The sequence below is a fragment of the Pteronotus mesoamericanus genome, unplaced genomic scaffold, assembly GCF_021234165.1.
Source record: "Pteronotus mesoamericanus isolate MK-2021 breed Mesoamerican mustached bat unplaced genomic scaffold, CSHL_Meso_final contig_105, whole genome shotgun sequence".
Classification (NCBI taxonomy): Eukaryota; Metazoa; Chordata; class Mammalia; order Chiroptera; family Mormoopidae; genus Pteronotus; species Pteronotus mesoamericanus.
The window spans coordinates 10018451-10042516 of record NW_026555006.1 but is presented as its reverse complement, the minus strand read 5'-3'; the positions used below and the strand labels follow the sequence as shown (position 1 = coordinate 10042516).

General features: G+C 41.9%; 1 protein-coding gene across 3 annotated transcripts in view; it reads right to left on the bottom strand.

Moving 5' to 3' along the window:
• The window catches only part of FGGY (FGGY carbohydrate kinase domain containing), a 385198-nt gene that overhangs the window by 37516 nt on the left and 323616 nt on the right, over positions 1-24066 (bottom strand). The window lies entirely within an intron of this gene.

The window sequence follows — 24066 nt, the reverse complement described above, 5'->3', positions numbered from 1 at the left end:
AAGGCAGTTGGAATTGATAGGATCCTGGGAAGGGAGGTGGAAGGAAAGCGAGCACCACAGAGGAATGCAAAGAATTGCTTGTCAAATAGATGTGGTAAGCATCTCTTACATATCAGGCACTGTGCTAGGCACTTTATGTATATTCTATACAGGATACTGGTGCAGAGCACATGTCTTGGAGTCAGGCTATAGGGTTCTAATCCTATGGGTTCTAATCCTATTTCTACCTGTTACCAGCTCTGTGATCTCAGTTAAATTACTTAAAATGCCTATGACTTATCTTCTTCATCTTTATATTGGGATTATTTAAAGGAGGAGTTGGCAAATCTTTTCTGTAAAGGGCCACAGAGTAAATATTTGAGGGTCTGTGGGGCACGCAGTTTCTGTTACAACTACTCAACCGTGCAGCCACAGGGCACAGAGTGAGCATATGTGAACAAATAGTTGTGACTGTGTTCTAATAAGGCATTATTTGCAAAGAACGGGTAGTGGGCAAGAACCGGCCCACAGGGAGTAGTATGCCAACCTCTAATACAGAATCTACCTTGCAGAAGCCAAAGAGGATTAAGTTCATGCTCTTAGAACAGTACACAGCACAGAGTAACTGCTCAACAAGTGTTCCCTGCTGTTATTATAATAAACCCATGGAATAGGTGTTAGAATGCTCTTTTAATAGGGAAGAAAACTCATGCTCAGAAATAACCAAGTAACTTCTCCAGCATTTGACATCTTTTAACAGCAGCAGAGTCTGACTCACAGCACTTGGACCTGTCAGACTCTAAAAGTCTATTGTTTTTCCACTGCAATTTTTGTCAACTTCAAAGATTTTATCAGAACTAAGACCTGATTTCATAAACCCAAAGGGAACCTTGCTCTAGTCCTCTGTCTCCAAGTGTTTTGGGACTTGACTTAAACACTGGCGACACACTGAAGGATGCAACTGGGCCTGGGCTCCAAACGAGCCGTGTAGGAAAGCCCCCAACTTTATTTCCTTCGGCTCTTGAGCCCAGCCATTGGGGAACAGGTGTGCAGTCCATGCTCACAGCTCCCTTGGTGCTCACACAGTCTCAGCCTTCCCTGGCCTCGGTGGCGGTTTCCTATGACACCGATGGATCAGCTGCCTTTGGGGAGCCCTAATTAAGTGCACAAATAGGGCAGCCTTCCCAAATCCCACATTAGTTCTGCTTTGGAATGCCAGAACTTTTCTACCATGGAAAAATGCTTCATGCCCTGACTCTTAACAAGCCCAGCAAATTCAGATGCATTTCAGGGGGGAAGGGACATGAATTCCAAGCTGTTGTGTGAGAAAGCAAGGAAATAAAGGGCTTTTCTTGAAAGGGGGAAACAAAGGGCATCCAGAAATGTCACCAAAATGCCCTGCAAACTCGCCAGCTTGTCCCAAGTTGTTCTTTGTCTGAAGGCCTTGAAAGTGTGATTTATGTAACTCTTCCTCGGGTCAATGATTGGCTTGTTAAACCTGAGACTCTGAAGCTGGTACAGCAAAGATTTCTCCCCGTATGTCAAATACATGGAATAAAAAGTAAAAATAATCCGCATCAAGTGGCACAGACTCTGCACATTTCAAAGCTGTCTACCTATTTGTTATCTGTCTCTCCTCTTCTTCCCTATCCTGCCTGTTTTCTCTCATCCCAGAGCCCAGCTGGTCTATCCTAGGGAAAGCCATTTTATTCTTGGCTGGCCTGGATGGCTAATTGTCATCCTCATCACCCTTCACTAGTGGGTGACATGTCACAGGTTAGAAAGCATTCTTCCACTGTGGTATGTGTGTACGTGTGTGTGTACACTGATCTCACTTTCTCTACCCTGATAAACACGAAAAAGCTTATACTTTAGATTTTCAGACAAATCTAGGTTCAGGTCCCAACTCTCACTTTTTGGCTGTGTGGCTTTGAACATGTGATTTGTCTTTCTAAACTTCGAATTCCTCATTTGTAAATGGAGATGCTAATATATCTACCTATCTCACATAGTCTAATTTAAAGATGAGATATAGTTACACAGCCCAGCATGCTATCTGGTGGTCAGTGAACTTCCCTCCCTTTCCTCTTCCTCACCTGCATGAGGCAGGGCATGCCTGGGGCGGCGGGTGCTGTCTCACCTGGGAAAGCCCACCCGGGAAGGGCTGAGCCAGGTATCCTCCTGGTCCGGGGGCCTTTCCATTGTTCAGGAGGCAAGCACTGCTTTGTAGGGAAAGCCCTGGACAGGAGAGCAGCAATAACTCTGGAAATCCAAGGCCCTGCTTCTCATGCAATGAGATTTGAGCACACGGGACGAGTTTTGATAGGCGAGAAGTGCTGAAATTGGGGAAAGATGCTGGGGGGAAAGTAAAAGTATCAAGTACAAACACAAGCCCCTTCCCATCTCTCCCACATTCCAGTCCTGCTTTCGGAGACGCTGGCAGACCGTCTGTTACGGTGGGGCAAAGGTTCAGGGCACAGCATTAGACACGTTGTGTTTTGAGCTAAGAATCTAGAAGCCTGGATTCTAGTCTCAGATTTTCTCTTTATAACCTTGGGAGTATCACCCTCAACTCTGGAACTAAGTGTCCTTGTCTTTTCAATGCATTAGAGTAGATGACTTGTTAAAGTCTCTTCTAGTTTTTATACTTACTATAAAAAATTTTTTAAAATGTGCTTATTGATTTTAGAGAGAAAGAGAAGATGGGAGTCGGGGGCGGGGAGAACATCGATTGGTTGCCTCCCATATGTGCCCTGACCAGGGATTAAACTTGCAAACTAGGTATGTGCCTTGACTGGGAAATGAACCACCAACCTTTTGGTGTACAGGACAACACTCTAACCAACTGAGCCACACTTGCCTGGGGAGTACTTAATTTTTTTTATTTTATGTTAGAGCAAGAATAGCTATAAAAACATACTCTGTAACAAGCTGGGGCATGCCCACCGAACTTGAATGGACCCCTTTGAAGCACTGGCTTCGGGAAGGCCTGTCCCTAGTCCTGGGATGCTGATTCCTCAGGTAAGTCCTTTTGCGGAGACTCCACAAAGGCTAACCGCCTGATGATTCTTGTGTTCCTCCTCACACCCAAGGCACCTCATTCGAATGGGCTGTGACTGACTTCAGAAAGAGTGACAGACTCAGCCATGTTCACGTGGAGTGTTTCAACAGTCATCGCCAAACAAAAGGAGCACAGTGGGCTGCTGTGGCGAGAATTCTGGGGAGTACTATTTATGGCTGTATTTTGGTTTACCCTCAGCCTAGTACACAGGGTACAGTTGAAACTGGCCTCCGCTGAAAACACTCTCTTGTTTCTCAGGGCAAAATTTCCAAACTTTTATATGCAGCCTGTCAGCTCAGGCCTGCTGCCCCTGCCCCTGCCTCTGCCTCTGCCTCCTCTGCTCTCCCAGAAAAACAGCAGAGCCCCTCCCTCCTGCTCCCCCCTCCCCTACCCCCTCCTGCTTGGCCTCTGAGTCATTCCCAACAGAGCAGGACATATATTAACAGCCTATCATTAGGGATTTGGAGCTGGACAGACCTGGGCTCAAATTCCAGATCCTTTACTTTTTAGTTGTGTGACCTTGGGCAAGTCACTTAACCTCTCTGACCCTTGGTTCCATGAGGTGAAAACTGAAAATAATAGTATTTACCCAACAAAATTGCCTTAAGAATTAAAATGATACACCCCCGTATATCGCTAAAGATAAATCCTGATGGACATTCTTAATTGTGTTTTATTCTCTGCCCCAATCATTTTGGACTGATCTACAGAAACCAGGCTTCTGTCTCAGTTTCCCTTCCTGAGTTTTGATCTTGTTTCCTCCCTTGTGCTCCAGATCCACCAGAGTGAACGGGCTGGGGGCTTGCCTGTGCTGCCACTCCTATGCCCAGGGACCCTGACCACCGGCAGGGGTCTTCCTGGGGATGGACGGGAGATATGAGTATCAATAATAGTTAATTTTCTTAAGCACTTTCTATGGGCCCAATTTATTATTGTCTCCTCTTCATAATAAGCCTAGAGGTAGGCACCATTATCAACCTAATTTTACAGATCGGGAAACTGTTGGAGAGGTTAGATTGAAGGTCACAGGGCCAAGAGCAGTGGAGGCTGAATTTTAACCCAGTGTCTTTCTTCAGAGCCTTCTCTTTTAATCACCAGCTTCTGTGCTTTTGAGTGTGGGGTATTGACTACATATTCATTCCTATCTTTTTCAAGAATCAGCACCATAGTGGCTACCACTTATTGAACACCTATAATCATTATACACATTATCCCGTTTGACCTTCCCCACAATCCCAAGCAGTAGTTATTTTCATATGTGTTTTACAAATGAGAGACCTGAGGTTGGAATAAGTATGTTATGTAAAGTCAACTGGCTGTGACAGGAGGAGCTGGGGTTCAGATACTGTACGTAATTTCTCTGTAGCTTCTTGCACACTGGACTATGTGAAAGGTACTTTATAAATAGTGTTGAGTTTTGTAATAGCTCTATGAGGTAGGTGATACTAGAATTCCCATTTTACAGATGGGAAAACTAAGGCAGAAATAAATAAGAAACTTGCTTCAGGCCTTAGCAGTAAGAGTGACAGAGATGGATTTTGAACCCATAGTCCAGCTCAAGTGTCTGGTCTTCTAGCCTTGAACACTGTGCTGCTATAGGAAGTGAAGGGTGCCAGCTGAGGAGAGGGAAAGAGATGATGTTAAATTAAGAGGGAATTATCCTTGTACAGGCAGGAGGCCTGGTAAGTTCAGAAGCTACAAAAGCTTGGAAGAAGGAACTCTCCACCCCCGTGGATCACAGCAGTCCCCCAGAGTCCTGGCTCCTCCCCTCCAGAAGTAGTCGGCCACCCTGGAGAATTTTCCAGCATTGAGCAATGGTGTAGGTGTTTCGTTTTCTTTAGGCCCACTGAGATGCATCATGAGGAAATTGCTTCAGACTCTTGAGCAAGCAGAGATCCCACTATTCAGCTACAAAGTCCTCAGAAGAGATGGAAGTGAACAGTTTTAAATGACCAGTTACAGTTAAATGTCCAAGGCAGGGGAAAAGAACTTTTTATCAGGAAAGGCAGAAACAAACATGACTGAGTAGCTACCATGTGCTGAAACGTGGGAGTTGTTAACCCTCATAACTACCTTTTAAAATTGTGAGTCACCCCATTTTACAGAGAAATAAACCAAGGCTCAGAGCAGCAAAGTGATATCCCAAAAGCTAGTGGCAAGTAAAGAAGCCTGGTATGGTCCTGGTATGTTTATGACTTGAGGTTGCATGCTCTCGGCTAGCTCCCCGCTGCCTTTCATTGGCCTGTGACTGATCTGTATGATTTTAGAATTTTCCCATAATGATTGGTGAAATTACCAAGAGTGTCTGCCCAAACACAGAGCCCATTCTGCCAAACCTGGTGTGTTTTGGTTTAAAATGTTATTATTCTGAAAAACAGCTTCAGGAGAAATAGTTTATAGGGAAAGTTTCCAAGAAATCTTGAAGTCATAAAGAAAGAGATTCACAGATGTGAGATATGAAAATTTAAAACTCCTGTACAAGACGTCATAAGCAAAGGTAGATGACGAGAGACATAAGAAAGTCTTCAGTATACTTGACGGACAGACTATATAAAGAATGCCTCCAAATCAACGAAAGAAGACAACTCCATAGGAGAATGAAGAAAGGATATTAATAGGCCATTAACAAAAAACAGAAATCAAGTGGCTGTAGATATAAAAAAAAAGTTCATTCTTCTAGTAACAGGGCAAAGGCAGAGGAAGAGAACAATGAACAGTCATATTCTGCTCAAGAAATTGGCAAAAATGTTACTTGATTGACAATATCCAGTGTTGGAAAAGGCACTGACGGGCCATTGGCAGGAATGCAAATTGAGACAGCCTTTGTGGAGTACATTTTGGCCAGAGCTAATAAAATTTAAATGCACAAATTCTTCCAGTAGAAATTCCACTTTTTTCTATCTCGCCAAGAGAAATCTTCATACTTGTATGAAAAGAATCACCTCAAGCATGATCCTGGTATCATCACTTGTAAAAAAGCTATGTACTTGAAACTATCTAAATGTCTATCAATAGGACATTGGTTAAATGATTTTTTATATATGCGGACTCTGAAATTACTACCAATATCTAATAGACATGGGGAACCTCTATATTCTTTAACATATCCCAACATTTCTTGTTAAGTGGAAAAAAAAAGTTGCAGAGCAATTTTTACTATATAATCCTATATAGTAAACATACATATACACATACATATGTTTGTGAATGCATTAAAAAGATGAGAAAGACGTACTAAATGTGTAATAGTGATTATCTTTGGGATCAGGAGAGGTTTGTGCTTTTTGCCTTTTAATTTGTATTTCTATGGTGTTTGAGTTTTTACAATGTAAGTGTATTCCTATCATTTTTCAATTATCTAAAGAAGAGCAAGTTGGCCACGGAGACACAGCCACCGGCCTCCTGCTCTGGGCTATGGACTGTTCGCCCTGCATTGGGAAATACTGACCCATAGCTGAGGCTCCCTCCTCTGCTGATAGGAATAAAAAGCAGCTCATGGGTAAGCGGCCTTTCCTTCATTCTCTCTCTCTCATTTCCAGTGGAGCTCACACTTCTGAACATGTGTCCACATATACACATATTCACTCAGAATAACTACTGCATGGGCTAGTTCATGACCCAAGAACTTTTGAATCCTGGACCAAAACGACTCTTTTCATCTTGATAGAACTCATACACAATCATATCCCAATCCAGCTACAACAAAAATAACAAATTGTCAGGCCCCATCAGCACAAGCCTTGATTTAAACCATGGGGTCCAACGGGCACACACTGGATATGAAGCTCCTTAAATAATGGCTCTGCTAGCCTAAAACATATCAGATGTTCCTTTCGCCTTAGCTCGCCCAAGACATAAACTATGTGTTCAGGGGAAAGCAAAGTCAAATGACTCATGACAGAGTTTGTTTTTAGTATGAATTATTTTTTCTGGCTCCTTGCTTTTAAAGACCGATCCTTTTCAGATGGGCTGAAGCAAGCACTGCTGGGAGCTGGGCTCACAAGCCTTCCCAACCTCTCCTGAAAACCGGAAGTGGGCGCCCTGGGAAGGAGAGTTTATTTCCCATTATGATCACTCCCTTCATGCATTGCTTCTTTTTCCTTACAACACAAACCATGTGATGGCAGCCTGTGGTGGCTAGCTTAGGAGGCAGAAAGAACACAGGGTTTGGTGTCTGAGAGACCTGAGCTCCACTTCCAACTTTGCTATTTACTAATTGTGTGATGCGGAGAATGTTGTGTGCTTTTCTTGAAGCTGCAGTTTTCTCAAGTGTGAATTGGGAAAAATAAGCATCTTGCTGTACTGTGGGCAGGGGCTTTGATGAGGTGATGTAGGCAAAGTATCAGCCCCACACGGGTGACACCTGAGAAACTTACTGGACTGGACACCTCAGGGCAGAGATGGTGTCCTCAGTACCTCTACTCCTTGCTGGAAAGCGGGGCAGAAAATATCGGAAGAAGGAAGGCAGCAATATACTCAGTACTTGAGATGCGCCAGGCACTGGTCTCTGCTTGATATGAATAATTCCAATCTTCAAAGAGCCTTAAGGGGTAGAAACAAATGTTATCCCCATTTCATGGCTGAAGAAAATGAGGCATAGAGAGATTAAGAAAACGCAGGCCACACTGGTGGTTGACGGAGGGGCTGGAATCTGAATGCCTGTGGTATGGATGGCTCTAGAATGGGAGAGAGAAGGGGAAAATGGGCCAGTCAGAGGCTCCCTATGTGAAATCTAAGGAAAGGCTTCATCAGAAATAGCCTACCTCTTGGATCACTTTAGAAGAACAGACACCAGGGGAAGGAAAAGAACACAGGAGTGCGGTCATTCACATCCCTGAGAGGAGAGATGGTAGAAACCAGAACCCGCCTATGAGCGCGGCAGATTCAGACAGCTCCTTAGGGTGCTCAGGGCCCAGAGAGGCCCATGCCTCTGGGGAAGTGAGTAGTCCAGGGCAGGGCTGCTGGCTGGGAGTATGAGGGCACTGTCCAGCTGCTGCCCGCACACAGTCACTACCTCAGCAGACAGAACTGAAATGAACATAGAATTCCAAAACTGGAGGGGACCTTAGGCATTGCCTCGCATCCTTTCACTGCACAGGTTAGGGAGCCGTTGCTGAATGCTACGCCATAAGATAACAGCAGAGTAAGGACTGGAACCCAGGTCCGTACTTTCCAAGCCAGCAATCTGCCTCTGGCATCTAGACTACGCTAACAGCCACTCGCCTCTCTTTGAGGTCATGACTTCTGTTTTCAGGCGTTCATCCATCTCGTAGTTCTCACAGAGCAATGTTCAGGGAAGGGGACTGCTGCCGCGGGGCTTCGGGTATGGCCAGTTCCATCCATAAGGCATCCCCAGAGCAAGATGAATGCTTAGCTTGCGTTCCCGATAAAGCTGAATAATTGACAGGCAAGCAACCTTCTGATAATAACATGTGTCTCCATAAGAGGCTGCTTACAGGGAAATTATGGGCAGAATTTGGAATAGTGGTATATCAAAGTAAATTAACAAAATGTATTTTGGCTTTATACTTCCATGTCATGAGCTGCCCTACACCATGCGTGTGGACAAAAGCCTTAATTTACTCATTTATTCATTCACTAAATTCACATTTTCAGTTTTCATCTAATGCACAGCTGGGTTCCCCTCTAGATTAATGAACCCTTTTTCCCCAAGATCTAAAATTCTGCACGCCCTCTCTCATCTCCTTTTCTCAACAGACAACACACACACACATACTCAGACTAACTAAAGTGTGGTTTAGTAAACACTTCCAAATCCTGGATCAAATGCCATTCCCATGGAACCTTTTCTCTGACTCCTCAAGGTTGGGTGAGGTGCATCATCTGTTACGGGACAGAGCACACTCTATTATAATTGTCTAGTTTGTTGTATTTCTCCTCTGCAATACTGTAAGGAACACAAGGAAAAGGACTGAGTTCCTTGCTCAGAGCTGTGTCTGTGAACAGAGAACAGATCCAGAATAAGAGACTGGCACTCCAAAAGCATTTGTTGGATAAATAAATGCAAGAAAGAAAAATGATTGAAGAATGCTTATGTCATAGACTCCACTCTCAGTAAGCTTCCAGTTTAGTGGGGTGTGGAAACAGAAATGAGAGTCACCATACATGTGCAAAGTACTAAATCCAAGGTCTGTCCTGCGCTATGCGAGCACTGAAGAATGAATGACTACCTGTGCCAGAGGGCTGTGATTTCGCTTCTGCCTTGGGTTCATCTTACTATGATTTTATAGGATAGAAATGTGTGGGATGTGAGCATACATAGATGACATACAGAGTGTAACCTTTCTGAGTCCATTTCTCTAGCCTGTGTCCCTCCGTGCCCCCTGATTCCCGTGAAAGAAATTTCAGGATTTTGCCATTCAGAACATTTCTTCAGTGAAACCAGGTCTGCAACAGAAAACAGAGTGTCAGAGACCTGAGAAGGGAAAGAGAGAGGAGACCCATACCACAGAATTCTCCTTTTTTACACACATTGCAGCCTTCCTGGTCTTTTTGGTTTTCTTCAGACATGTTCAATCATTCCTACCTCAGGGCCTTTGCACTTGCTGTGTTCTCTGCTGTTCGAGTTTCTCATCTCAAACTTTCCTTCCTCAGGAGGGCCTTTCCCACTGCTCACATAGCCAGTCCTTCACGCCCAGTCTGCCCAGTCTGCTCAGTCTGCCCAGTCACTCTTTGTTCCCTTACATTATTTTAATTCACAGTGTTTTTTTTGCTAATTGAAATTGTGTTATTTGTTGTAAATATTTGTTTCTGGAATTACTTGTTGCTGGACTCCTGCCAACTGGAATATGAGCTGTGTGAGGGCAGACATTGCTTTTCCATACACACAAATGGAGGTATGCGGCAAGGAGAAGGAGACAGGCATTAATGAGTGGAGGAGGTACACAAGCTCCCAAAGGGAAAGACAAAGAGAAGTGACCTGAACTGACCCTCAGGGTTTAAAAAAGAACTGATGATATTAACTTTTTCATTGCACTTAACTGTGGCAGGCTCATACAGTACCTTGTTGAAGCTTCCCTTTTAGGAATTCATAAATATTCCGTGAACAAATGTAAAATAGGGATAATTTTAGTTCCTGTCCCATGATATTGCTGTGGTGATAAAATGAGTTAATTCTTATAAAGCGATTGAACAGTGCTTGGCATATAGAAAACATCAGTAAATGTTGTCTATCACTGTCCTCATTGTCATCGTCTACAAGGAGTTATGACACAGAGATAACATCTGTTTATAAGAATTTTATTATTTGCTACACACTATATTTACTTTTTCTTTTTAAAGTGAAGCACAGAACTTCTACAGTGTACAAAGTTAAAGACTTTGTTCATGCCCTGTATTTTGCATTTAATGTAGTATAAAGACAGTTTTCTAAGAGTTATTTATCAGCATTTACATAATCAAAGAATTTTATTGTGTTTTTAATAAACACATTTATGATTGTTTCAATCAAGGTTTAAAAGTTTTAAGACAGGAAAATGTGAAAAACCACATAAGAACTGTGACAAACTAGAAGAAATGATGAAAAGATTAGTGAAGAGAATAAATAGACTAAAAGGCTGAAGTAAAACTTTATAAGGACTAACACAGAGAGCATTGAAGAAAGCAAAGAGAAGAACATTTGGAGATGTGAGAAGCAAGAAATTACCACAAGACAATAAAACAAAGCACCACATACAATAATCATTTTGCTGCAATCACTATGGGACACGCCTGTTACAAGGATGAAATTAGTAAGCAAACTGTTGAAAAGAAGAACAAGGGTTAAGCATGTTAAATAAATACAATGATATTTTATTAATAACTTTAACAAATCTGCTAGAATATATTATGCCAAGGTTGGCTAGTTCTCTATAAAAAGACTCTTTTTAGTCACAACTGTTTTTGGTTTGTCACCAGATTGGAAGTCTGATGGATGGAGCTAGCAACCCCTTTTATCAGGCTGCCATTGCCTTCTCTCTTCTTCAACCCCAAGACCCACAAGCATTTTATCACTGCGTCTCAAAGAGCAGGGGCATTGCCTTTTTTAAACTTACTGAGAGCGTTATAGCAGCACATGCAATGTTCTTTAGAGCCTCTAGGTGTCGCTATTGCAAAACTAACAGAACCCTGAATCCTCAAAAGAAAAAACAATCAACATAGTACGTACATTTAGTACAAGACACTAAAAGCTCAAAAGGGAGATACCATTAATTACAGAAGCTACAAACAAGTTAATATCTCTAAGACAATTATTAATTTCCTTTTTAATTCAAGGGCTTAGTCCCACAGAGAAGAGACATCTCATCTTTTTTTAACCAGGAAAAAAATATCAGTGTTGTTCTCTTTCTCTAAAATTTGTACATTTAAGGGCACCATGGAAATCCATATGATGCTAAAAGTTTGTGGTAATAAAGTGTCTTATAATTAAGATTGGCTTGATAGCACAAAAGAACTAGCATTCAGAGTAGAAATATAAGGTAGTGAAAAAAGCAATTATGTTATTTGATATTCAACCAAAAGCCATAATTTTATTAAATATATTTAAACATGGTTTCCATTTAGATTTGGCACCTTGATTAATGGGGAAGTATTAAATAATACCTGGCTGCTAAGAGTATATTTAGGAATCAGTGCCACATAAAACATATAACGTGTACAGTTCGGTTTCATTGTTATTTAAGGCTTCTCTGATCTCTTGGCTGTGAGCACACACATATTAAAAATTAAGTACACACACTCAATGCATGCTCAATCCTTTTAAAAGGCTTTTTCTTTTTTTAACCAAAACATGCAGTGAAAAATGAACTCAACTCTGGCAAAGGTAATGGATTCATCCCTTTGGGGACAGCTGTCCTGTTTATCAAAAGAAAGGAGAGGGAAAGGTCAGAAATAGAAAAAAATTCCTAAGTCTTCAGCAAAGAGAGAGAGATGACCATCTTCAGAGAAGAGTTGCAATCAGTTCCTACACTCAGGATTCCTTCTTTGCGAGAGTTGAGAGGTCAGATGAATAGTACATTTTACTTTGGGGTCCTGGAATGGGAAGAGTATCTTAAGATATGGGGGAATGTGCAAGTGGCTAAATGCAGGAAGATTAGTGATTCCCAATGCGTTAAATAAACCTGCCTTTTTTTTTTTTTTTTTTTTTTTTTTTTTAATGGAGGGATATCTGTAGTTTTCTGGGCATTATTTTAGGCACTAATCAGGGGGTGGGAACTGGGGGGCAGCACTGGTTAAAACAAGTTGGGGAAACAGAAAATGATAGTGAGGCAAATAGCCAAGTGCCATAATAGAGTTCTAATCAGTGTTTCTACTGGGAAAATAATGTATCTGAGGTGCAGAAGCTGCACAATAAATGAGCACTCTTCCTTTTCCAGTATCATGAGGTTCCCTAAAACCCTCAGGCTGGAACAAGACACATCAGAAAGGCCAAAATGTCAGATAATATCATATTACCTCTTCATACAACCCAGGAGAAGAGGTCACAGTATTATTGCTTTTTAAAATTTGATACACTAATTTTAAGTCCAGAAAGGTACAGAAAATAATACCTTATACCAATACCTCAAAAGGTGGGGGGAACCAGGCTCTTTTGATACAGATATTATTCTGTCCATTTACAGAGGACAGAACTGAGGCTCTGAGAAGTTAATCAGATTATTCAAGATCATACATTTATTAAGTTACAAAGGTTGCCCTGGAACCCAAGTTTCTTTTACTTGAAAGTTCACTTTGTTAACCTGGACCCCCTATAGCCCCACTCCTTCTCAGGGGCTACCGAAAGGCTTGGGGCAGGGGCGATGAAGGAAATTGGGAGTGAGGGGGAAGACACAGCGTGCAATCTCATTTATCTCCCTTGTCACTTACTTGCAAAAGATGGGAGGAAGAGGGGCTGAGTTCTTTTCAGATACTGCTTCCCAATGCCACTACCATCCACAACTTGGCTATTTCCCCCACTTACCAGAAGTTGCCAAAATGTTACTTAAGCATGCCAAAGTCTTCATAGCAATGATGGGTACCATCAGGGACCACAGGGAGCAGGCTGTGTTACATTAAGAATACAAGCAGGAAGAAAGGGAATGTTGACACGTGTTGCCATGTGGATGAACATTGAGGACATTATGCTAAGTGAAATAAGACAAATACTATGGGAGTCCACTTATATGAGGTACTTAGAGTAGTCAAGTTCAGAGAGACAGAAAGTGAAATGGTGGTTGCCAGGGCCTGGAGGGAGGGGGGAATGAGAAATTGTTGTTTAATGGTTGCAGAGTTTCAATTTTGCAAGATGAAGAGAGCTCTGGATATTTGTTGCTTGATATGTGAATAATACTTAATAGTACTGAACTGTCCACTTAAAAATGGTACATTTCATGTTAGGGGTATTTTACCACCACTAAGACAAACTAACAAAGAATGCAACCGGGAGCGCCTAGTCCAGCGGTCATTGTAATACTCTTGCCTGGCACAGCATGAAGCATGGCCTTCCAAATTTTTAGATTCGTGGAAGTGAAAGTCGTTTTGTGTTACATCCTAGCTACTTATTTGGAAAGCAGGAAGTCTGGAGGAAATAGTTTTTTAAAAATGTAAAATTTACATCTGCATGTTTTATATGAATTCTCATCTTGGTTTGACCAGCAAAGAGCTCTCTGGCCATGAATAAAGTAACTTCCCCTTTTTGGGTCCCAACTTCCTCATTTGCAAAAAAGAGAGACTGAAAGGGATGATCTCCAAAGGCCCTTTCAATTCTCAGATTCCAACTCTCATTTTTCCATATGCTAACACTGTCTACTGTACTAGGTATACTTCACTTACATATACTTCACTTACTTCTGCAGTACTGACTCACTACAATTTTCCTGAGGAATGAATGGAGAGAGGAAAGATTCAGGATGAAGTAGGCAGACAGGAAGCAAGGACTTCAGGGTGGCCTTGAAGGAGCACTGGACTAGGAATCTGAGCCCGTGAGTATAGTTGTGGGCTCTGCCACTAGCTGGCCAGGTGAATCTGAAAAGGAGGAAGCATTTACGGGGGACTTTTAAGCATGAGACACTTGCACGCATGTTATCTCACTACTTCCCAAATTTTAGAAACTCCCATACCATTTTCACAATTGTTTCCATATACGAATACTACCTGTAGTGTTTATTATGTATATTTTCCTAAGTTTTGAATAAACCCCTTTTTCTTTTTTTAAAAGTTGCTTTGTTCTAAGCAATAACATCCATAGAAACCCAGGTTTGGCGCTGAGCATGTTTTTTCTAATACATGTTTAGATTACATAAATATATAACTATTAGAAAAAGAATATCCACATGCCAACTAAAATTGTGTCAGGGGTGGTATATGTGTGCATATTGGGAAATGCCACATTACCCTACTTTATCTCCTCTTACGGCTACTGGGCATTTGAGCCCGTGGGATTTAGTCACTCACTAAAGTCTGAACCAACAGACCCCAAACCGACGTGCTGGTTCGTATTCCTCTCATCTTTAGAATGGGTATGTTCAATAAAGTTGCAAGTCGAGTATTTCCAAGATGTTAAAATTTCATAGATACCAACCCTTCCACAACTATTTTGGAGACTGACATAGGGTTAGCAACTTTTTATTTTGCCAAGTAAGAATTCAAAGTAAAAAAATATTCTCATACAAAGTAATGTTTTAAAAAGCACAAGACTTTCTACGCCGACCGTTTGGGGAGGGTTGTCAGGATAACATAAATCATTTAAGAAGGAAAACACTTACGATGTTCTGCTTACTTTTCTCCACTTCTCAGTCTGGGCAAACGCTCTGTCACAGCCCCGCCGCTGTCCCTGCTCAGCCCTGGTGGACCACAGGACAATGGGGGACGGCTTTGGGATCACGCGTGCCAGAGTTCGAGTCCAGGTTTTGCACTAACTACATGTGAAGCTTTGCGAAATCTTAACCTAGGCCTCAATTTTTCATCTGTACACTGAGGCTACGACTCATTATGGTAAAGATCAAATAGAATAAGTATATAAAACGCCGAGCACAGTGCCTGACCCGTAGTTGGAGTTTATTTAGTGGCAGTCACAACCTAACTTTCCCCACTCCCGTCGTATCTAACTAGGGAGGCTGCTGGAAGGATGTAGCATGGCAACGCATGCGCAAATGTGTTCCACAGCCTTAACTGTTCGTTCTTTTGGATCCCAACTTAAAAGTTACTTCCTCTGGGAAACTCTCCTTGACCCACCAAGTTGGATAAGAAGCCCTGCCCCTGGTACCACGGCACCAGGCACTATCTGTTCACTTGTCACACTGCATTGAAACTGCCAGGCAATTTCTCCCTTACCTGAGTAGGCCCACAAGAACTCCAAGAGGGTCGGAAACAGATCAGTATTACATGTTGCATCTCTGCCATCCAGCACATATAGAGCTGCTGCTAAATATAGCATTGGTGCTCTTTAACTTGTTAAATGAACACATGAATTAATGGGAGGGTTTATAGAAGTTTTCAGATATGTTTTATGGTATTCCTTGAATGCTTGATGGTTTTGACCATAACTTATAAAAGCATTGCCAATGTTTGGTACTTGAAACTTTAGACAAGTAAGATGTATAAAAGACTAATTCTTTGATCAAGAAAATTTGGGAAAGACTATATTCTATATGTCCCTGCAACCCAGGAAATTCACAATGCATGTTTACATATTAAGTCTTATGATAAATCTTGCTATAAAGACACTTAGATAACGTGAATGTAGAAATTTCCAAATGAATCCTTTCCAGGAATACCTTTTACTATTCCAACTTTGGGAAGTCCTGGTCTGTTGAGGGCTTGGGTTCTGAGCAAATTTTTCTCTTGGTTTCTATCCTGGTTCTCCTTCCACCGCTTAAACTGCATAGCCAGGAATCAGGAAACACATGCATAATGAGCTGGACAAAATGACTACATAGACAACAGAATCTTTGAGAAAAGTGGTAGATAGTCGAAAGAGCTGACCAAAAGTATTTGACAATGACTACAAATGCCCTCATCGGCTGCACACCTCAAAGCTCTCACAGTTCTCTACACATATGTTGTTGCAATTGTTCTTCTTCACCCTCCTTCCTCCTTTGTTCCCACTCTACTACCAACACCACCCCCCACCCCCGCCACCACCTCCACTATGAAAATCACAGCACACTGTGTGTGCTGGGGATTGTTCTAAGTGTGCTCCCTGTATTAGTTGCGAGTGTCATCTCCATTTTACAGAGGGGGAAACTGAAGAGCAGAGAGGTGAAGTACAATTCACTTTGGAAGATGGGCAGAACATTTTACAGATTTATACTGAGAGATTTTACTGATTAAGAAATTGAAGCTCTGTGTATTTAAGTGACTTGTTTAGGTGAGACAGTACGTCTAGAGCCATGCTGGTCTGATTCCAACGCAAGCTCTTTCTAGCGTAGACTGAGCATAGTACAGTTTGTATTTGTGAGTTATTTTTATAGTTTACTAAGCACTTCCATATCCTTAATTCTATTTATATCTCCTAACAATGCTTTAGACAGATTATACTTATCTATTTTATAGATCTCGAAATTGAATCTCAGAAAACTACTACTAGTAATAATAGTGATAATTACCTCCCACTTTTGATGAGCTGATTGCTCAAGGCAAAAAACTGAAAGGGTAGTTCTGGAGCTCAGATGCCAGTATTCTGATGCCAAGTCCGGAGTCTGCTCCACCCTTAAAAGACAGGTCTCTCCAACAAGGCCACAGCATGATTAGCCCAGCTGCGGCAGAGGAGAGAGGTTGACAGCACCATCTCAGCATTTGGTTGGTGTGGTTTTTAAAGTGACTCAACATCTTCCATTAATTAGAGTTCCTGTTACCATGGTGATGGTTTATTATTGCTAGGCTGATAAGACGGCCAATTGAAGAATACGATCTGCCTCCTTTCCGCTCTCACTCTCCAGCAAAGTTCTGTCTCTTTTTTTCTCTCCTATCACCTAACGTAACTGACCTTCTGCCGCATGGTGTGATGAGGTGGTTCTGAAGCAAGAACTCTTGTTGGACCGCTGGTGATAATCTTTGGAATTTTTTTCCCTTTTACTCAGAGCGGAAGCTCTGTTGAATCAATCTGACTCAAATTTCATCTCTGACACTTATCAGCTCTCTGATCATTAGCAAGTTAATTATCTTCCCTGGGCTTTGTTTTTTCCATCTGAAATAAGGGATAAGAAAGCCTAACTGGCAAGGTTATTTGGCAAATTTGGTGCAACAAACAGGAAGATGCTAGCACAGAACTTGGAATGTAGCGGGAACACAAATCGCAGCAGTTGTAGTCATTAAAATAATAGCAATAATTATTATTTACAGAATGATGAGACAGAGATTTAGGGTTGGGAATTGAGGTCATTTTACTTTCATTCATTCATCAAGTATTCTAATTTGTTTTTTAATTGAAAGTGTTCTTTTTCTTTATAGCTCTTAACCCAAGATATGTATTTATTTGTGTTTGTTTTTAACTGTCTCTTCTACTCAACTGTAAACGTGGTAGGAATTGGAATGATGTTTATTTTGCTCACCATTGTACCTAGGTGGATATTGGTCGCATGGACAAATATTTACCAAGTAGCTACTCTATCTCAATCTGTGTCAGGCGCTAGAAGTATGGAAATAACTAAAGCAAGATTCTTACCCTTGAGGCATTCACATAAGGGATCTGTAAAAACTGACAAAAGTAAAGGAAATGGGGTATTCATCCCTAATTCTAAAAGGGTTTTGTATCAATCCAGTGACATAAACGGAATTAAATTTTCTTTAACCTTCTAGCACCATGCACTGATCTGGGGGGGTGGTATGAATGTCTTAATTCTCTAAGATCCAAGAAGGATTCAAACTGGTGGTGTTAAGCCCCCAACGTAATCAGAAATTCCCTGTGAAACATACAGTTGGAAAAAAAAAAAAAAAGAGAAAAAGAAAGGGAAGGCCTGCTCACTGACTCTTCCCAGAACAGTCTGATCCCCTTTGCTGGTGAAGCAAGAGGTCAGATCCCCAGATGGAAAATCAATCTCCCAGAGACTCCGGATAGAATTTCTAATTCACCGGTGCCACGACACGCAGGCTGTTTCCAGACAAGGAGAATGAGGCCCAGAGGCTTAGCTTCCCCACCGCACTGTACACAATCAGGCCAAGCTGACAGGCCACCCCCAGGAACAAACAGCATCGAAGAGCTACACAGACACGGAGCCCTCAAACCGACTTTTCTCAACTGCCTGGATCTCCCATTTGAAACTATTTTATTATTGTATTAAGTATTATCATTAGTTACTTTAATATATTTTGGGTTATTTGAGACAATCTAGACCAACACTGCTTCTGTTCGGCTGCCATGCTGTGGGGACAGGGAGCGATGGGGAAGCTGTAAACATGGTTCACCTTTTACCTGTTTTATATATTGGCTTTCCAAATGTTTACTGCTTGACATTTCTTGAAAACCAGACCTGATTCTTTCAGTTTAAACATGAGGAATCTGAGGCCCAAAGACATGTCCTTCTTCCCTAGCTTACATAGTAAGTCGTTTGGTAACTGAACCAACACTAAGAATGGAGGAGCTTATTTTTGAAAAATGAGAGTAAGCAAGTGTCAGAAGAAGCAGTCTGGATCCAGTGTAAATAGAGACAGCTGTTTTCAGAGACACAGCTAATAACTAGGTGGTCTAGGATTGGAGTTTACCTGTTAAAAACTTTCCATCCACAGCAGCACCAGTGCTATAAGCGGCTGGCTTCCTGGGTAACCACCCACAAGTGGCTGCCTTCTTAACCAGTTCCAGGGACACCACAAAGTATCTCCAGGTTAGTACAACACACATTTATTCAGCACTTATACTGGCGAAGGATGAGGAAGACTTGAACCCTCACCTGGAAGCTCACACCCAAGTGGGACAAACAGACACTGAAGCACCTCCAGGCTGTGTTAGAGATAAGCACAGGCCATAGGAAAGTATAGAGGTCGACATCCCAAAAGGAGCTTCTCAAACCAACAGTACAGATGGGTTTCAGGATTATCCCAGTGAGCAGATTATAGGGTCTGAACACCTAGGTTCATATCTTATTAGCTGTGTGACTTTGGGAAAGTACTTAACCTCTTTGTGATTCAGCTGCCTTGTCTGTAACGTGCAACTATTATCATGACCTCACAGGACTGTTGTGAGGATTATGTGAGGAGTTATACAAAACACACACAAAAAATGTATGGACAGGGGCTGGTGCATACTCTGAGTCCCTTCTGCTATCATTTTTAGGAACCCCTTGAAGAGAGGCGTCCCAGCTGCCCACCACACTACAAATGTTGTACTCACTATAAAACCTGCTCTTTCCTAGTGGTCTAAGTACTTGCTTGAATCTCCAGTTTGGGATCATCTGAAAATTTCTCCTTCGGCATCTGCAGTGGTTAGCCACCTTACTGAGAGGAAGACAACCGCTGTAATTCAATCATTTAAAAGTCTGGTCTGTCAGGATCCCTCCTTATCAAAGATGTTGACAGGTAAAACTGATGTGGCCAACTTGGTAGGAATTTCACTCTGATCTACTCCATCTAGCACATAGGCTCCCTAGACCAAGGTGAGCTGACACAGAGGAGTTGAGGGCAAAGGGGCTAGATTATGAGCCTGTCGTGAGGTGGGTTTGCTTGCTTCTCATATCTCAGTGGCATTGTTTCAGAAGGTACCTTCTCCATCCTGAAATTCTCAAACATGATGTTATAACATGCTAGATGCAAATGAGCTTTAGTGAGATAGGAAAGCTTTCTAGGGGCCTTTAAAGAGTATTCCCCTGCTATATCAGGGACTCTTCAAAACTATCAGAGATAATGAAAAACCTTTGCTAGTACTCCCAGGCTGAATTCATCTACAGGAGACTTCTTTTTTTTTTCCCTCTTTATTTTATCCCTTGCCCCCTCCTTCCTTCCCTCCCTCAGCTCTTCCCCTTTGGTTTTGTCCATGAGTCCTTGCTATATGTTCCTTGACTTTCCCCTTCCCTTCCTTTCCCCCCGCCTCCCCCCCTCCTTCCCTCTTGTACAGGAGACTTTTCTTAAGCAGGAAGCAATATTATAATTTTAATATTATAATATTAAAAGCACTTAATGTTGTTGACGCTAAAAAAAAAATGAGGCTATCAGCCTACAACAGTTTTTGGTTTGTTTTTTTTTTAAACAATAGACAGTCAGGGGATGATGGGCAAAGGATGCTCCCCAGACTTCTGATCAAATTCCTAATTGATCTGTTTAGAGCTAACAACCCCATCCCCAATCCACTGTAGCTCTTACATGTCCAGTTTTCCCTTCTGCTACTCCGAACCTGGGGCCCTTCCCAGGAGCTGAGCGGCTCTCCTCTTTGCCTGCATGTATTACTTTTCTCTCACTAGCACCTCTATCTGAACACCCTCTTCCTGCTGCTTCTTAGCTTGTCCTAAGTTAATGTTTTCATTTCAAGCTGCACGTCTTATACAGAACCACATTTCTCTTTCCTGCTTGTAGCTGTTACCAGAGAGTAGATTATGTAATGGCCCTCTTTGGTTTCAGGTTGCTTCATTTTTATTTGTCTAGCCTGACTGTCAGCTCCTTCAGGTGGGGAACCTGGTCTTGTTGGACTTTTTTTTTTTTTTTTTTTTTTTTAATTTGTAAAAAAACAGCTCACCCTATACACCACATAGTCTAGTACTTTGATGTCACCAGTAGAAAAGAGTGCGTGCTTGGGGATGGAAACACCTGCATTCCAATTCCAACTTGAATATTAATGCCCAGTGGGACTTTGGGTAAGTGCTTCTAATTTTCTGAGTCTGTTTTCTCATTTGTAAAAATGGAAGCAATAAACTAACTTTCCACATAAACCTACTGTAAGAATTAGGTAAGAAAGGTTGAATGTTGTTTCTGTAAAGAAATCTCTATAAGGCCAGAGCAATAGGAATGATGTAAGCACCTTTCTTACTATCTGCTTTGAAATAGGAAGAAAGCTAGGAAAACTGAGGAACAGGTATAAGTCCCTAATAAACATAGGCTCTGAGACAAAGAGACTTAAGTTTAACTCCTAATGTCATTACTTAATAGCTCTGTGGCTTTGGGTAAATCACTTCCCTTCTCTGATCCTTCATTTCCTCATTTGGGGGATGAGAATAATCAGTGAATGGTCCACAGCTCTGGCTCAAGAAAGAGGAGTTTCTATTCCTTTTTACTAGATACTATCTTTAATGTGTCTGGCTCTGGCCTGTAGTCAAGTCTTGTCTCCTTAGAGAGGTTGTGAGCTACGTGAGCCTACTGGCTTCAAGGCCTAACCCAGAGTTGGATATTTACCGAAGATACTTAAGTCATTTCTTGTCATCTGGGCTTCAGTTAGATAAAGTAAACTGCTCTCCATGATAACCAGCTACCTTTTCTCCAGGAGACCTAGCTAATTCCAGTTGGGAGAGAGGAAGGGAGGCAAATTCAATGATAAGGACTGACTTCTCTTTTAATATTTAAAATCAACCATAACAGTCAAGATTCTAGTCAGGAGACCTGACACTACTCTTGGTCTTTTAACAGAAAGAACTTAATACAAGAAATTGGTTTCATATGTAACAGGAAAAAAGTAAGAAACCAAATAGGTGATGTTGAAGCAATTTGGAGATCAGCAACAGCAGAAAGCTGCTTCCCTCTTAGGGGTCAAGGGACAATGGGAGGCTGTGGTATGACCACAGCCAGGGGCTTGAGGTGTCAGGCTGGAGCTGAAACCAAAGAAGGGCTGAGTGGCCAGAACTGGAACCTGAAAGTGAGAAGCTGAGAGCTGGGATTACACAGGAGATGCAGCTGCTGCCATAGGGAAGGGAGAAATCATCCAACTTCTCCCCTCTTCCTGCACATCAATCTTCTACCTGTATCTCCCACTGGCCAAACTGGAGACCAGTGAACAAGGGAGCCTGGGAAATGTAATACACAGCAGAGGAGGGGTGAATAAACTATCGGGCAGCAACCAGGCAAAAGACTGCCCAGCCATCTTTCAATAATATATGGAAAGCGCTAGAATAGCATGTGATTGATAATTGGCTAATAATGATAGCTGGCAACATAAATATTGTTATACATTTTATAACTCTCACTAAAAGTTTATTTATACCAGTGAGTGTGGTAAACTATACATATTATCTCACTGAATCGTCACAACAATCTTTTGAGATACCTACTCTTAATCGTCAAGTTTTTTACAAATGAGGAAACCAGTTTAGAAAGATGAAGGGATTGACTTAATGCCCAGCTATAATATTTGAACTCAGAACTGAAACCCAGATTTATGTGATGTCAGAGTCGATGCTCTTAACTATGGCCCTATTTATTCCTTACAATATGAATCATACGCTTAAGAGTAAAAGGGAGGGTACTAGATAAGTCAAACACAAATTTCTCATAATTACTGGGAGGATATTTCAGAGATCTAGATTTCCAGGGCTGAAAGCCTAGAACACCCTGTAAACATTAAATTTGTCCTTAAAAAATAAAAAAGGAGAGACTAAAAAACAAGGACATCACCTAATGTAGTTTATAAAGATCCATGGCGTTCCCTCCTGAAGGCAACAGGGTATTTTCGCTAAGAGGATGCCAAGTTCAGTGGCCTCTGTAGGCTCGCTGTTTACCGACATCTGATATGCTTCGACATCTGTTGCCCTTCTCAATTGATGGGTGCTTCATTTTAGCACTTCCCTAATGCCAGGCTGGTAAAAAGCTTTAGTACTGAGGTCCTGTAAGACAATCACAGGTCAATGACGCAGCTTTGTCTGTAAAGCTCGCTGAGAGAAGGAATGTTCGGGAAAGAGAGGTGGAGAGATATCCATCGACCACATGGGGTGGTCTCAACTCTACTCCAGGGATAAGCGATGTCTCCGGAAAGTTATAAACCTGGGCGATCCATACTCTCAAGTTTCAATATCATGTTCTGGGTTCTTAACAAGGTGAATTCTTCTGCTTCTGTGAAAGTCCATGGAACAAGTTCTAGGTTAGCTTTTAAAGGACTGGTAAATTTAGAATTTGGCACCAGAAAAAAATGTGGTCTCTTTTGGAGAACTGGTATACTTCTTTGATTCTGTGAACATTATATGACTTGACATATTTCCCAGTTTTGCCTTGACCTCCTGGAAGCTCAAAGTAATCCCCTTATTTATGGGTCAGAGACCCACAGGCCAAACCTGGCCCATAAATCTCTTTGGCTTGGAATTTACCAACCCAGGATTAAAACACTTCACAATTCAGTGTCCTTCAGCAGAGCATATATTCTCCAACCCAGTACAGAATCAAACCATCTGATCTTCTGCTGGTATCTTCCTACATTATATGAACTACCTGGAATCTAAAGACATACAAATTTGAGGACCCTCTCCCCCTAGTTTAAGTGGTTAGTGTATTCACCTCTCTCTACATAGTTTCTGACTTGAGAGTTTTATTTTGCTCTGTTTTGTTCTGGTTAGTCATGTATTACAAGCTTCCTCAAATCCTTTGTGGAAGCTGACTGTAAATGACAAACAACTAAACAAATTGCTTTCTTCCCTAAGTAAAACTGCCAACATCAGTGTAAGCAGCTGTATTCTCACTGCATCCAAGAGCTGATCATTGCTGGTGAGTCACTCTGGCCTCCTCCACCTTCTCCACCTGTTAAAGGATTAGCAAGGCTGTGGGCTCAAGCCTACCATTCCCTCAAGCAGCAGAAAGAACAAACTTCTTCCTCACTAGCAAGCAAGGAGCCAGGACACAAGTGGCATCTGCCCTATTTCCAGCATCTAATATGTAAACCTAGCTCTAGGTGCCTCTGAAGCACAGGGCTGCGGGGGATACACAAAGGCTGGGTCTGGAGCCATACTGCCTGGGTTTATAGCCTCATTCTACCACTATCCATCTCTGTGACCTTAGGCCAGCTTATTGATGTCTTGATGCCCCCATTTCCTGCTGTATAAAGTGGGACAGTGATACCACCTACTTCACAGGTTTGTCATGAGAGCTAAATTAACACAGGAAATGACGACAGTACTTTCTGTGTGCCGGGCACTGTGCTACATGAGCTT